This window comes from Streptopelia decaocto, assembly GCF_964273445.1.
Source record: "Streptopelia decaocto genome assembly, chromosome: 2".
Taxonomy (NCBI): domain Eukaryota; kingdom Metazoa; phylum Chordata; class Aves; order Columbiformes; family Columbidae; genus Streptopelia; species Streptopelia decaocto.
This window is the reverse complement of record NC_138655.1, coordinates 97,426,663-97,439,009: the sequence shown is the minus strand read 5'-3', so window position 1 is coordinate 97,439,009 and position 12,347 is coordinate 97,426,663. Positions and strand designations below refer to the sequence as shown.

Here is a 12,347-nt window from a genome sequence, read left to right as displayed (position 1 = left end):
CCAGAACACAAAATATATTCATTTCATTCCTTTCCAAAGAGGCAGCATTTGAATCTCCCATACATTAAAGATGCATGCCCACTGTCATATCATTTCAACAGCTTAAATAGTAAATGATGATCAAAAATTCACAACACTTCTGCCCTCCCCTGTAAAAAAAAAAAAAAAAAAAAAAATAGGTCAAAAATAAGTGGAAACCAACTGTCTTCTGCTCCTTTTCATATATTTGAGAGAGAGAGAAAAAAAAAAAAAAAAAAAAAGAGGGAGATAAATCTGCATAATACTGGACCGAATCTCTTTAATTCCAGTCAGCTTTTATCATTCAATCACTGAGCCTGTATGTGGAAAAATTCATGCTAATTCCCCCTAGCAACAGCCGCAGCCTATCAGGGGGAGCCCTGCACCAGGCAGCTGCCAGCCAGCAAGAATAACTCTAAGTAGGTCAGGCTTGCATTTCTAAAAATGCCACGGTCTAGTAACCCCACTGTCCTGTCTGTCTGCCCTGCCCCATAATAACCTCGATTGCTCGGTGACACAATGACACACTACCCTGTTAGAGCGCAATCAAATCACGCTGCATTATTCTGCTGCGAGCATCGCTGCTGGATGAAGGACCCGTCGAGGGGCAGCATTAATCAGGCAGCCATTCATGTCCACTAGCACTTCACTCTGGAGATAGGGCCCGCATTAATGACCAGCTGTTTGAACTAACACAAACAAAATAATGTCTTCCACCCTGTTGGCTGCGGAGAATACACTATTCTAATCAGGCAGGTTATGCTCATTGACTAAACCTAAGATGTAAATTAAATAGCCCCATACAATGCCAGCTTTTGTAACCTTCTATTAATTAAAGTAAGAATATTTAAATTATACTACACACAATTCAAAGAGCTATTGGTTTAATATACAGAGTCATCTCCAGCAAATTTGTGTTCACAGTCCAAAACAAAACAAAAAGAAAAAAAACAACCCACCCCACTGTTTGCATAATGCAATCTACCTATCCTGATAAATTAGAGAGTGACATAAACAGAGCTGAACTGCAACCGACTTCTGCTGGGAGGAGGGAACCACGCCAGGCTTCCAGCAACTGGGCGGCATGAACAGCAACAGACAGGCACACACTGGATGTTGTGGAGGGGTATTGATAAAAGCCCTGTAAACATCTCCCAGCCACAACGTGGAGAAAGGCCAGTCGGAGTAGATTAAGCACAAGCTGAAATCTTGCTGTTTAAATGCTGCCGAGTTGCCTGTACAGACCTAAAAATAATCTCAGAGGTCAGAAAGCTCCTGGGGGGGTCTGGGCATGTGCCTTTAAGAGCACAGAGCCCCCCTCCTCCATGCACCCTGCTTCCCCTCGCAGCCCTGGGGACTTCGGTGTGGATGCAAGATGCTGCATGAAGCCCTTCCCCTCCCCCCCTCTACTCTTAGAAACTTAATATAAACCACACCAGACCCCTGCCAGTCTTCTCTGGGGTGGTATTTCAGTATCAAATCTGTAATGCCAGAACAGAATTTTGGCATGCTTGCTTTGTGTTTAATTACACCCTTCCTTTCAAACACCTCCATGCGGCTGCCTGGTCTCTCCCTTCGGAGTACGCCTCTGTGTCGCACAGCTGCCTGTACACGATGGAGCTGGGAAAGACATTTTCTAGGATAGACGGTTCATCTGCATTATTTTTTTTTTTTGAAGGATTCACACTTTCACTCGGTGAATGCGTGCCCTCTGACAAACTGATGATTCAGTCTTCACCACTGCAGAATTCAGCAAGCCTTGTATGTGTAATCCATCCACATCTGATTTAGGAACACAGCAGATTCATTAATCCATTTTGCTCTTTCTTGTTTGAAGCAGGCTTGATAACCAGGTTATGACTGTCTTCCTTTGCTCTGTGGCACACATCACACAGCTATTCTTGGAGAGATACAGTCACTGACGTAACCATGGACTCCTAATTACAAGCTGCTGACATTTTGCTCGACTCTGCAGCTTTGAAGCTGTGAGTTAAGAGTCTCTCTTTCTCCTCTTTGCTTGCTTTAAACTGCCCAAGTTAGAAGGACATGACAGTTTCAGAAAGGTAAGGGAGCGGCGTAAAGTCCTTCGCAGAGCCTGCTGTATTGCCAAGGTTATTTTTCTTTAAGCAAGCAGAAAACTACAGTTAGGGAGTAATAAGACTCCTTTGCCCCCAGCTCAAGAATGTTATCCAACAGCTGGCTAAATATAATCCAACACACAGGGCTGCCTTTGTAGGCTGGGTAACAAATAGGGGAAGGGCCAGACAGGCGTCTTGCAGGGTAGCTCACCATGACTATTGGGAAATTCCCTCGTACACATTTTAGGATGACATTATGGTCTACGGATTTGTATAAAAGGAAAAAAAAAAAAGGAGGAGAAAAAAAATCTCTTTCTCTGTAGGCAGCTGCTAGAAGCCGTGCCAAGCCCCGCTAGCTGAGTGCAGCACTTGTTTCCCCTGTTTTCTGCATTGTTCAGACATGGCCAAGCCGAGCTGCCTACTGAACTAAATATGCCTGTACTGTGACAAGTCTACCTGCTCTAAAAACACGTCTTCCCCATGCATGTTCAGCACTAAAAAATACACCCAGGTACATTTCAGATAAATCTATTGCCAAATGTGAACATTGGATTTTTTTCAATAGGTGACAAATAGATGGCTGGCTTTGAAATTGTAATAAAAAAGAGAAAAAAAGATGTAAAAATAATACTGAATATAAATGTTCAGTTGAGCATATAGCCATCTGATGACTGTGGTAGCCAGCTGGTCTAGAAGTCATCTGGGATACATTTACTTTTATTAGATTGATCACATTTCTATTTACAGTATAGAATTTTTCACCATACTGAATACAGCTGTGTTTATAAAGATTTTAAGATGGAGAAAATGAACCCTCCCCCCAGTTTCTCTCAGCACAGCACAGAAGATTCAGTGCTTCAAGGTGTCAAGCGGAAAGGATCTGCTTTCACATTTCTTAAAAGAATTCTGCCTACATCTGTTTTCACAAAGTGCCGCCTCAGGAAATGCGTGTAGAGCTATAGATGAATATACAAGCTGCAACCAAGTCTGACCTAGCAAAGTGACAAAATCCCTCTGTAAATTGGTCAGAAATGTCTGTCTTTCTTGTCTATACATGCTCACACACACGGAAAAGCACATGCATACATACATATATGTACACACAGAGTGCGTTGCTGTTGTTTTCCCTGGGGATATCACTGCAGCCACCTAGCTCATCATTTCCCTCCCTGACAGCACCAGGAGTATTCGAGCTGCAATTTACAGTCCCTCCATCCATACATTGCTTTGTTAATCATACCATGCTCTCTGCAACGAGAATACACAGAATCAGTCAAACGGCACGTAGCATTTCTTCTTCCTTTGCATTTGCATTTGCTCACTCGCTCCTTCTCCCATGGTTTTGCCTTAATAGGCAGACACACGCGATACCTTATTTATCCATCTGCAGCACAACGCTGAGGTGAGACCCGACTGCAGCACTGTGGCTTCCCCATGTTAATCCTCTGGAGCAGCAGAGGCTGGATTCTTGCTGCTGATGCCCCTGTTGAGCACTGGATTACTTCACATAATATTTCTTTAAGCTTTCACCCACCCCATCCTAAATTAACACCTCCTTTCTCCTCCCTCTTCCTCCCTCAAAGAAAACCCCAAAATCAACACACATCGCAACCCTTCACTTCCAGAACCAACAGAAAAAATGCGGTTCCATCGCTCTTCTTCCTTAGCAAATGTGCAGACGAGTGAGTTTTGAGTCAGCCAAGCCGGGCTGAAGCGCAGGCAGCAAGACTGCAGCAGCCCCGGCAGCAGAAACAGCAGCAGCAGCCGCCCAGGTAAATGGGGAGAAATGCAGGCTGTGTCGAGAGCGGTGCAGCGTCGTAGATGTAAGGCAAGACAGTCTCGCTTCTTCCAAACAGTGCAGCTTTATGCCTGCAGGAATGGAGAAAAGGGAAGACCCAGAATTAAAAATAAAAGGCAAAACAGTTAAGAAGATATAATAACTATAATAAATGATTGTAACTTTATTTTTCTGGGCTTTTGGGATTTTCTGGAGAGAATGTCTCTTTCCCCCCTCCTTCCCAAAGTCTCCTGTGTTGCTGGATGCTACTGTCCAAGAGTGCAGAGTCACAAAGGCTCACGCTCGGAAGCGCAGTGAGACCAGCATCACATGAGAAACCACATGACGCACCCAAATCGGATGCTGATGCGGTCCACTATGTCACTCAGGGAGGGGGAAATCTCGACCGAAACATGGCCCTCTCTAGTGATTAGAAAGAATTTCCCTTTAAAAAAAAAAAAAAAAAAAAGGCCAGAAAACAAATATCTCCCCATCTATCCATCTTCAATACCAGTGCTTCAGGAGGCAGGAGAATGCTGTTCCACAGACACTAGCTGGATGGCAGCAATATTACTTCCAGGCTATGTTATTCAAAGCTGATTCCACTTAAGTGAATTCCTGAAAAGCATACTCCATGTCTTCGTAACATGAACAGGCTCAGAAAACCAACTCCATTATCATTCCCTGCAATCCGTATCCAAACCTGTGTTCTGAATAATTTATTTGAGACTGTTTGCCAAGACCACTCCTTTTCCCACTCAGCCTCACGCTCCTGAGCGACTACAGCAAAAAACAGAAGGGCATTCACCATTTTTGCAACTGGTAATTTTAGTAAATTCGCTGTCCCTCAAAATAATCAGGAAAAAATGAGCAGAAGGCTTTTTTCTTCGCGTATGGACATGACAGGTCTCTCTCTGGTTTGCAGACAGTGACAATGTTTTCCTGACGTTGCCGGCTCAAAAGCTTTCAATCCAAGTCAAGAAGAAAACACTCTTGCCTGCCAATTCCTGCAGAGGTGTTGTGCCATGCTGTATAATGCAGAAACATCTGGACATCCCTGGCAGCCCCTGAACAAGAGCACGCCACTCCGCAATGCTGTTCACTGTCAGGGCACCAAGCAGTTAATATCCTTGGCTGTTTTACCATCTTGCCTATAGGAGCATGGAACCGAGGGACTGGCTTGCTTGAGAAACAAAAGCAAAAAGAAGCTGACCTTGATGATCGATGGAATTGCTGCTGCATAAAGTTATCATCCAAAAACCAGCATTTTGTAGCTTGTTTTACTCCTAACATTTGTTCAAGTGACAGCGCAGGTGGCATAGAGTCCTCCATTCCCTTTGTTTGCAAAAGCCAGGCACCACCTCGCAACGCTGCGCTCCCTGGCTCTTTACACTGAAACCGTACACAGTGTCGGGGAAATGTAAGAAGATAGCTGCCGTGAATCTGCACAGCTGTTTTGCACAGGATCCCGTTGCAAGCTCTGAAGTTATATGATGGAGATCAAGCACAGAATTCCCCAGAAGAGAGATGCCTGGCACACACACGGGGAAGCACAATTGGAGCAAAACCTGAGTGCTCTTTTGTGCCGATTTCAACCTTCCCAACTGTTCACACAATAGCAGATTGTGAAAATTTGCACAAGGCAGTTGTAGCTTGTTCTTATTGGTTCCTACCAGAAAGGGGTTTTGCAATGGGCTGCGCCTAGGAGTTGCCTAAATTCTACGTAAAATCCAGTAGTAGCATTCACCCTCAACATGCAGCTAGTGTTCAGGAGAGCCACAGGACTGCATGTACAGAAATCGCAAGATTGCTGTGGTCATCCGAGGGCATTTTCATCTGAGGGGCTTAACAATTTTGGCAGTGGCAAGTCTTTGCTGAAAACTGATATTGGTACACCCGAACTTAGGCTGTAGCTAATGGATATAATACTGTTTTTTCAGAAGCGGTGTCAGCTAATATGGACAATAAAGGCTTTGGATGACTTTTTCTCAGTCCAAAAGATAAATATGACTGAGGCAGGGACTCAACACAGCAAGTAAGTACCATCAGGACTTTAGATTACAAGATAAGAGGAGCTGTCCTGGTGACCACTCTCGTTGTTCTTTAGCTACAACAATTATAGCAGCATGTCTCAGAATGGCTTCTTGTCCATTCTTAATAGTTTCTAAGACAGAGCTGTAGCAGTTGTTGACTCTCTGAGCTGGTGATCTTTCCAACTTGATACCAGTATTTCATTTATCTGTTCTGACTTAGAAACGCAGATGTGTCGGTTGGAAGGGTCTTCTAGAGGTCACCTAGTGAACCCCGCCTGGCTATCATCGACATTACATCAGGTCAGCTGTGACTTTGTCCTGAAAACCCTGAGAGATGGAAATTCCATAACCTGTCTGGGTAACCTCTTCCAGTGCTACACCTCCCTCCCTGGGAAAATAAATGTGCAGGAAATCATTGTTCTTTCTCTATCTCTTACACATACAGCCTTCACTGCAATGCTACTGGGAAATACTGAATTGCATACGTTCTCCTAGATCTAACACTGAAACTGACGAGAACTGAAGGAGTCAAGGAATGAAGAGACTTTTCACACTCATTTAACCAAGTTCAGCCCAAATCAGCAGCACCTCCAAATTGCCATCATCTGGTGATCATTTTGATATCTAGATGCTTCCAGTTCAACTATTAACCAAACCACTAAAACCCCAAAGGACACCCTGATTCCAGTGTTCTGCCATGTGTTACCCATGAGAAACAGGAGAAAAAACAAAGACCAGATGTGTGTGGAACCTGAATTACTCTCAGAAGTCACAATTAGGGCTGAACCAACATGGTACCTGGAGAATGCTGGTTTATTCAGGAAACACAATACAGGACACATTTTTCAAACAGATCTATAAAAGGGGGCCCTATAGTATTTACAAATATATCCAAAAGCTTGTGAAAAAAACCCTATGCAGGTATACGATATATACCCCTAAGCTTGACCCAGAGATACACAGTTACATTAGATGCAAATGAAGGGGAAGGGAGGGGAAGAGACAAGAATGATGAAGAGAAAGACCAGCATCGTTTCTTCAGAAAAGTAAAAGATTTAGATGCAGAAAAACTCCTTGTGAGAGGCAGCCCTACGCACATAGAGCTTAAAAATTTAAGTCTTACACTGAGATCACTTTGGATATCCTCCCCATTAAATTGTTTCATCATGGTATGGGTAACTAACTCTTACTTCCCTGTCCAAATCTCTAACATAGGTACTTTGTTCTGTTTAGATACTGTTCACTCTCAAAGTAACTCATTGGCAGACTCTAAAATTACCTGTCCAAAATGACTTTCTCAGTTGAGCTCCACAGCACATTTTCTTCCTCTCCATACAGTGAATAGAGAAGTAGGAAGTGGCCCAAAGAGAACAGCTGAGAGTACGAGCAGGAATTTCTGGTTGACATCACTACTGCCTGAGTTCACATGAAAGGTTTTAGATTGGAAGATGTGGAAAGAACTGGGCTTATTTTGGATGCCATCTTGACATGTCATCAATAGAAATTTTCCCAAGACCAATTTGGTGCCAACATTTCAAGATCTGTTCTCAAACATTTGATCGTAAATCCCTCTCTGTATTAGTGCAGTTTGGTGCTACCTTAGGGATATACTAGCTACCTTGGATTTGATGTAACTGTCCATAGGTCATTGGAGCGAAAAAATCAGCAGCAAAGTGGACTCTAGAGCAACATGAAGAGTTATAGCAATATACAGAGATCCCAAAATAAGAGTGATTCATGACTGCTTAAAGTTTGCTGAATTTTGTGGAGTGATTTTCAGATGCTTTTCAACCAGATTCAGTTTACTTCTTCCTGTGGCTAATTATCTGCTTAGTACACTATTCCACTATGACATGGATCCCTGTGAGTCTAAGATTCGCTGAATATGACTGAAAGTTAAACTTTGGATCCCAGCTCCAGGAGAGTTGCAGTTACAGAGAACAAGACCTAAATTCATTTCAACATGAGATAAGCATTAGCACTCAAAAGAGGAAAGCTACCCAAATGCGTTCAAGGTACCAGCTTCTCCTTTTGGGAAAAATCCTTTTTGGGACTTAGCTTCCTGAAGCAAGACTTAATTTCAAAGCAAACTGAACATGTTGCTTAAGCATAGCATGGGCACTGCGGAGACTGGACAGAAGTAACAGGACTTAAAAAAAACAAGTATCTGGCCAATGGTTTAACATAAATTTAACTTTTTTCATATTGCAGGCAAAACCTGTCGCCCCTGCGTAGCACTAGACAGTGCCACCCAGGAAGCAGGAACTGAAAACCAGGAGAAACTTGGAGAAATGCTGTAGCTTTAATTGAAGCACAACACCACTAACACACTTGTGCATATCTGTAAAATGCAGAGTTGCTAATTGACAGAAACATACAATTGCTAAATGCCGCAAGGAATGATCTATTTGAATGCTTGGCGACTCTCAGTAAGCATCAGGCCTTGGAGTTTGTTTTCCAATGACCTTTCCCTTCATAATCTGCAGATAGAGAATTCATTCTCATTAGGCTTGAGGTTTCGACCCAAAAGCCAGGCAAAACTTGAGGTTTCAATGAACTTGAAACCTCAAAGTGAACCTCAAGCGGGCAAACCTTATGGACTCAAACCAAAACAAACATGTCAGTGAACAAAAACCATAGAGCTGCACATGGGTATAAGTACTGAGCCATGCTGGCTCCTGGCCAAGGCATGAAGTGCCCCATGCTTCACACAAAATACCAGCATATGTCTAGACACACACTGCCATAGTTTAGAGCTACTCATGTCAACTTTATCTGAGGGCTTAAGTCCCAGAATCAATTTCTCTACAGCATACAGAGATCTTCAGTAGGGGAAAACAGCCTGTAAGGAACTTTGTGAGAGCACAGCTAAACTCCTTTGGTACTTGATTAACTTCTTCAAAGCCATTTCCTGATATTGCGATGCTGTATGGCACCTGGAATGAGGATCTAACTACTGTCCTATACAAAAAATATGCTTTGCTTGTCCATCTAGTTAAAAATAGTCAAGATCCCACGTTTTGGTAGTTTTCTGTAGAATATATCAGAATCTGTCTAGTCTATCTTAGTGAATGCATGTAAAAAAAACCCAAATGTGTAATGCTGCTTCTGCATTTTCAGCACAGAGACCTTCATCCCAAGAAACTGGCAAAGCACAGTTCTGCACTTTTCTCTTGCAGTCGTCTGGAAGTGGATCAATTTCTTTAAATTCACTGATTATTTGATATTACTCTTTGAAAAATTTCCCACATTAATTCTACATTCTATGGATGTCTTATGGATAGTTTATTGCGATTAGTCTCCCAAAATTTCAGCTATTCCAGATGATAGAACTGACCATATACTTGTTTGTATTTGCCAGCTCTTTAATCATAATGTTTGAGATTCTGTTTCCAGTGTGAGTACAAATGCTATGTTTAAAATTTGAGTGATGTTTTCTCAATATCCACAAGTTTGATCATTGTGTGTTAGAAAATGCCTATGCACTTTAAAGGACTGAGTCTGCACATCTTAAGCCCTGTTGGTTCCCTGTAAACTGTGTGAGAAAGAAGACTTCAGCAGCAGTCCTGGAGGAGAGCAGAAATGTGGGAATTCAACAGAGCAGAACAAGAAACACTGATGTAAATGCAACCAAATGATAATCAACACTGAAAAAATACATAATTTTCTCTGCATTTGCGGAAGTTTCCTAAGGTTAATATTCCCATTATTATTCTGATTTACTAACAACTCTTTCCTCCAGTTAAGTTAGCCTTGGGGCCAAACTCTTCTCATGGTTCAAAAGCAACTGACATGTATACACCAGGGTAAAAGGGTTCAGACCATAAGTTAATGTAGAGTACTGTAATTATTGTAATGATGTAAAAAGAAAATAAAATTTGTGCAGAGGATGTGGAAGTGTGCGTTAAAACACACATCACTTGAACACGCAAATTGCAGGAAAATAGGAATGCTTCATTAGCCTGCTCTTCATTTAACTTCCACTCTTCTTATTGTTCCCTTCTAATTTCCCGAAAGTGTAAAACAGCAACCTTTTGACATAATTATGGGATATTTAATTACGACAAAACACATCACCTAATTTACATCACCAAAACCATGACCACTGAACCAGGCCACATATCTTCCATTGATTTGCTTTCATTTTACATCGTGACTTTGATTTTTTACTCTATAACTCAAATATTGCTTTGTTTAGTAAACCTGTACTTCAAGAAGATAATCTAGTCAGAACACACAAATGCCTCATGCAAATACTCTAATGTCCATAAAAATTCTTACAGCCATTAGCATTGGGTTGATGAACAGAGAACATTAGGAAAGGTGGTATAATTCAAACGCCAGAAAACAAGGGAGTAGTGCAATTTATTGGTTCTTCATACAAACCAATCTACAAATCCTAATGTGTTTTACCAGCCTGTGAGAAAGCTGTGTGATGAAGAGGTTACGTGGAGATCAGAGCTGCGTATGCAATAGCTAGAAGTCCATGAGGGGTCCTGAACTGCTCAGTCAATTAATATCATACCTATATAAAAATTAAACAACCAATGGCATGTTTTATTTAAGACTACAAATTATATGTTGTGTAGGGAAAACCAAACAGAAATGCATTACAACCATCTCCTTAGCAAACCTGCTGACAAAGCATTTAATATTTGGTCTTGGGCAAAGGACTGGTTTCCTTTTGTTGACTGCCCAGTTTTAGATGGGTATTTTACATGAAACACATTACAAGTTCAAAGTGGAAGAACTATGTTTTTTCACCTGTGAGTGGTTTCAATGTAGAGTTCAGCATTACTGTCAGGAAGTCAGTTTTTCCATGCTTGTTACTGTAAACAAAGATTGTATGGCATGTCTCCAAAAGTGATAGAAGGTCAAGGACCAAACTGCAAGAGTGACAGACTGCTTCCAGAAACCAAAGGCACTGCACTGCAGTGGGAATAGCCACACATTTCAACCCCATTTGACGTTCTCATCACTCAGCTGTTTGGGCAGCACAACAAACACATCCAAATACACCCTTGCATACTTCTTTTTTAATACATAATACATAATAAATAATATATACTTTTAAATATATGAATACTTATACATACTTATATATATATATGTGTGTATATACATGAGGTGTACATATCTGATTGAAATAGTGAGTAAACAGGGAGGGAGAAGAGTCAGTGGCATCACTCATTATTAACACTGACTCCCACTCACTTTTTAACTGCTGCTTTATCTCCATCAAACCTCAATCCCACCTCTGCTTGGTTTTATTTTACCTCACTTTAAACTTACAGTCAAAAAACATTAGACATTTCTAAGAAGAGTCCTCCCCAAACAATAACATTTCTCTTTATATTTTGTTTGTAAAGCATTAGCACTTCCAAGAGCTGTAGCCAGATTTTGTAATTTTTTAAGCACATATCTTGTACATCATGCTGTTACTTTTTGCTGCTCCTCAGATATGAATCCAAATTTGCCAATGTTGTAACTTTGGTTGGTTGGTTGGTTGGTTGGTTGGTTGGTTGGTTGGTTGGTTGGTTGTTTTGGTGTTTTGTTTGCTTGTTTGTTGTTTGGTTTGGTTTGATTTTGTTTATTTGTTTTTCTTTTGTTTTACGTCTAAACTTCTTTTGGAAAGCTGAATATTATTTTAGTAAACAGAATTCACCTCCTTCTGCCCTTGTCTGAGGCTTGCAACATTATATTAATATCTCCTTCTCTGAAGACATTCAAAACCCAACACAGCATTGCAACGGCAATTCCTTTTTTAGATAACCAATTTAAAATGAATACTTCAGTTACAGATATTCTGGGTATAAACTGTAATGACTAACTGCCAAACATATGCATATATAGACATATATGCAGGTAACATGGATGTTCACCTGTGCTGCTTCAGTGTCTTTTAATTGACCAGAGACATCTTTTCAGTCCCACAGAGCTCTACCTTCCAGTCCCAGCTTCCCATGCTAGCAAATTGAAAGTAAATGTTATCCTCATCAAACAAGTACTAACACCACATAACCCCTTCTCCAGCTGATAGAAAGGAGTCACTTGTGTCCACAGAAACGTTCCCTATTGCCCACTTAATATCACATGCCAATAACCAACTTAACTGCAAAAACACGACAACCAGTCTTTTCATGCAGTATTCCTCCAAACGAAACAAGATTCCTGATTAAAGAGCAATTTTATTTCTCTGGATTATGGTTGTATATTGAAAGGAAATCCAGCCTCAAAACAGAAAAGTGCCATCTGCATCATCCTTACTAAATGCAGTACAGCAGTACATTACCTTAAGGTCAGTGGATCTGGTAAGTTTAGCCCAGATCACGGAAAAACATAAATAACAGGGGCTCTGGGAAGCACAGTAGTGTGACTTGGATAAACACAGCTGAATATGTTTCCTATTGGCCCACATACTGAACATTTTAGCAAGGAGTT

At 41.3% G+C, this 12,347-nt stretch overlaps 1 long non-coding RNA gene across 1 annotated transcript in view; it reads right to left on the bottom strand.

Moving 5' to 3' along the window:
• Positions 1 to 2,332: 2,332 nt before the first annotated feature.
• Positions 2,333 to 12,347, bottom strand: part of LOC309436041 — a 249,333-nt gene continuing 239,318 nt past the window's right edge. The window contains exon 5 of the long non-coding RNA XR_014183268.1: positions 2,333 to 3,965. This is a non-coding gene — a long non-coding RNA (uncharacterized lncRNA). The remainder of the gene's footprint in view (positions 3,966 to 12,347) is intronic.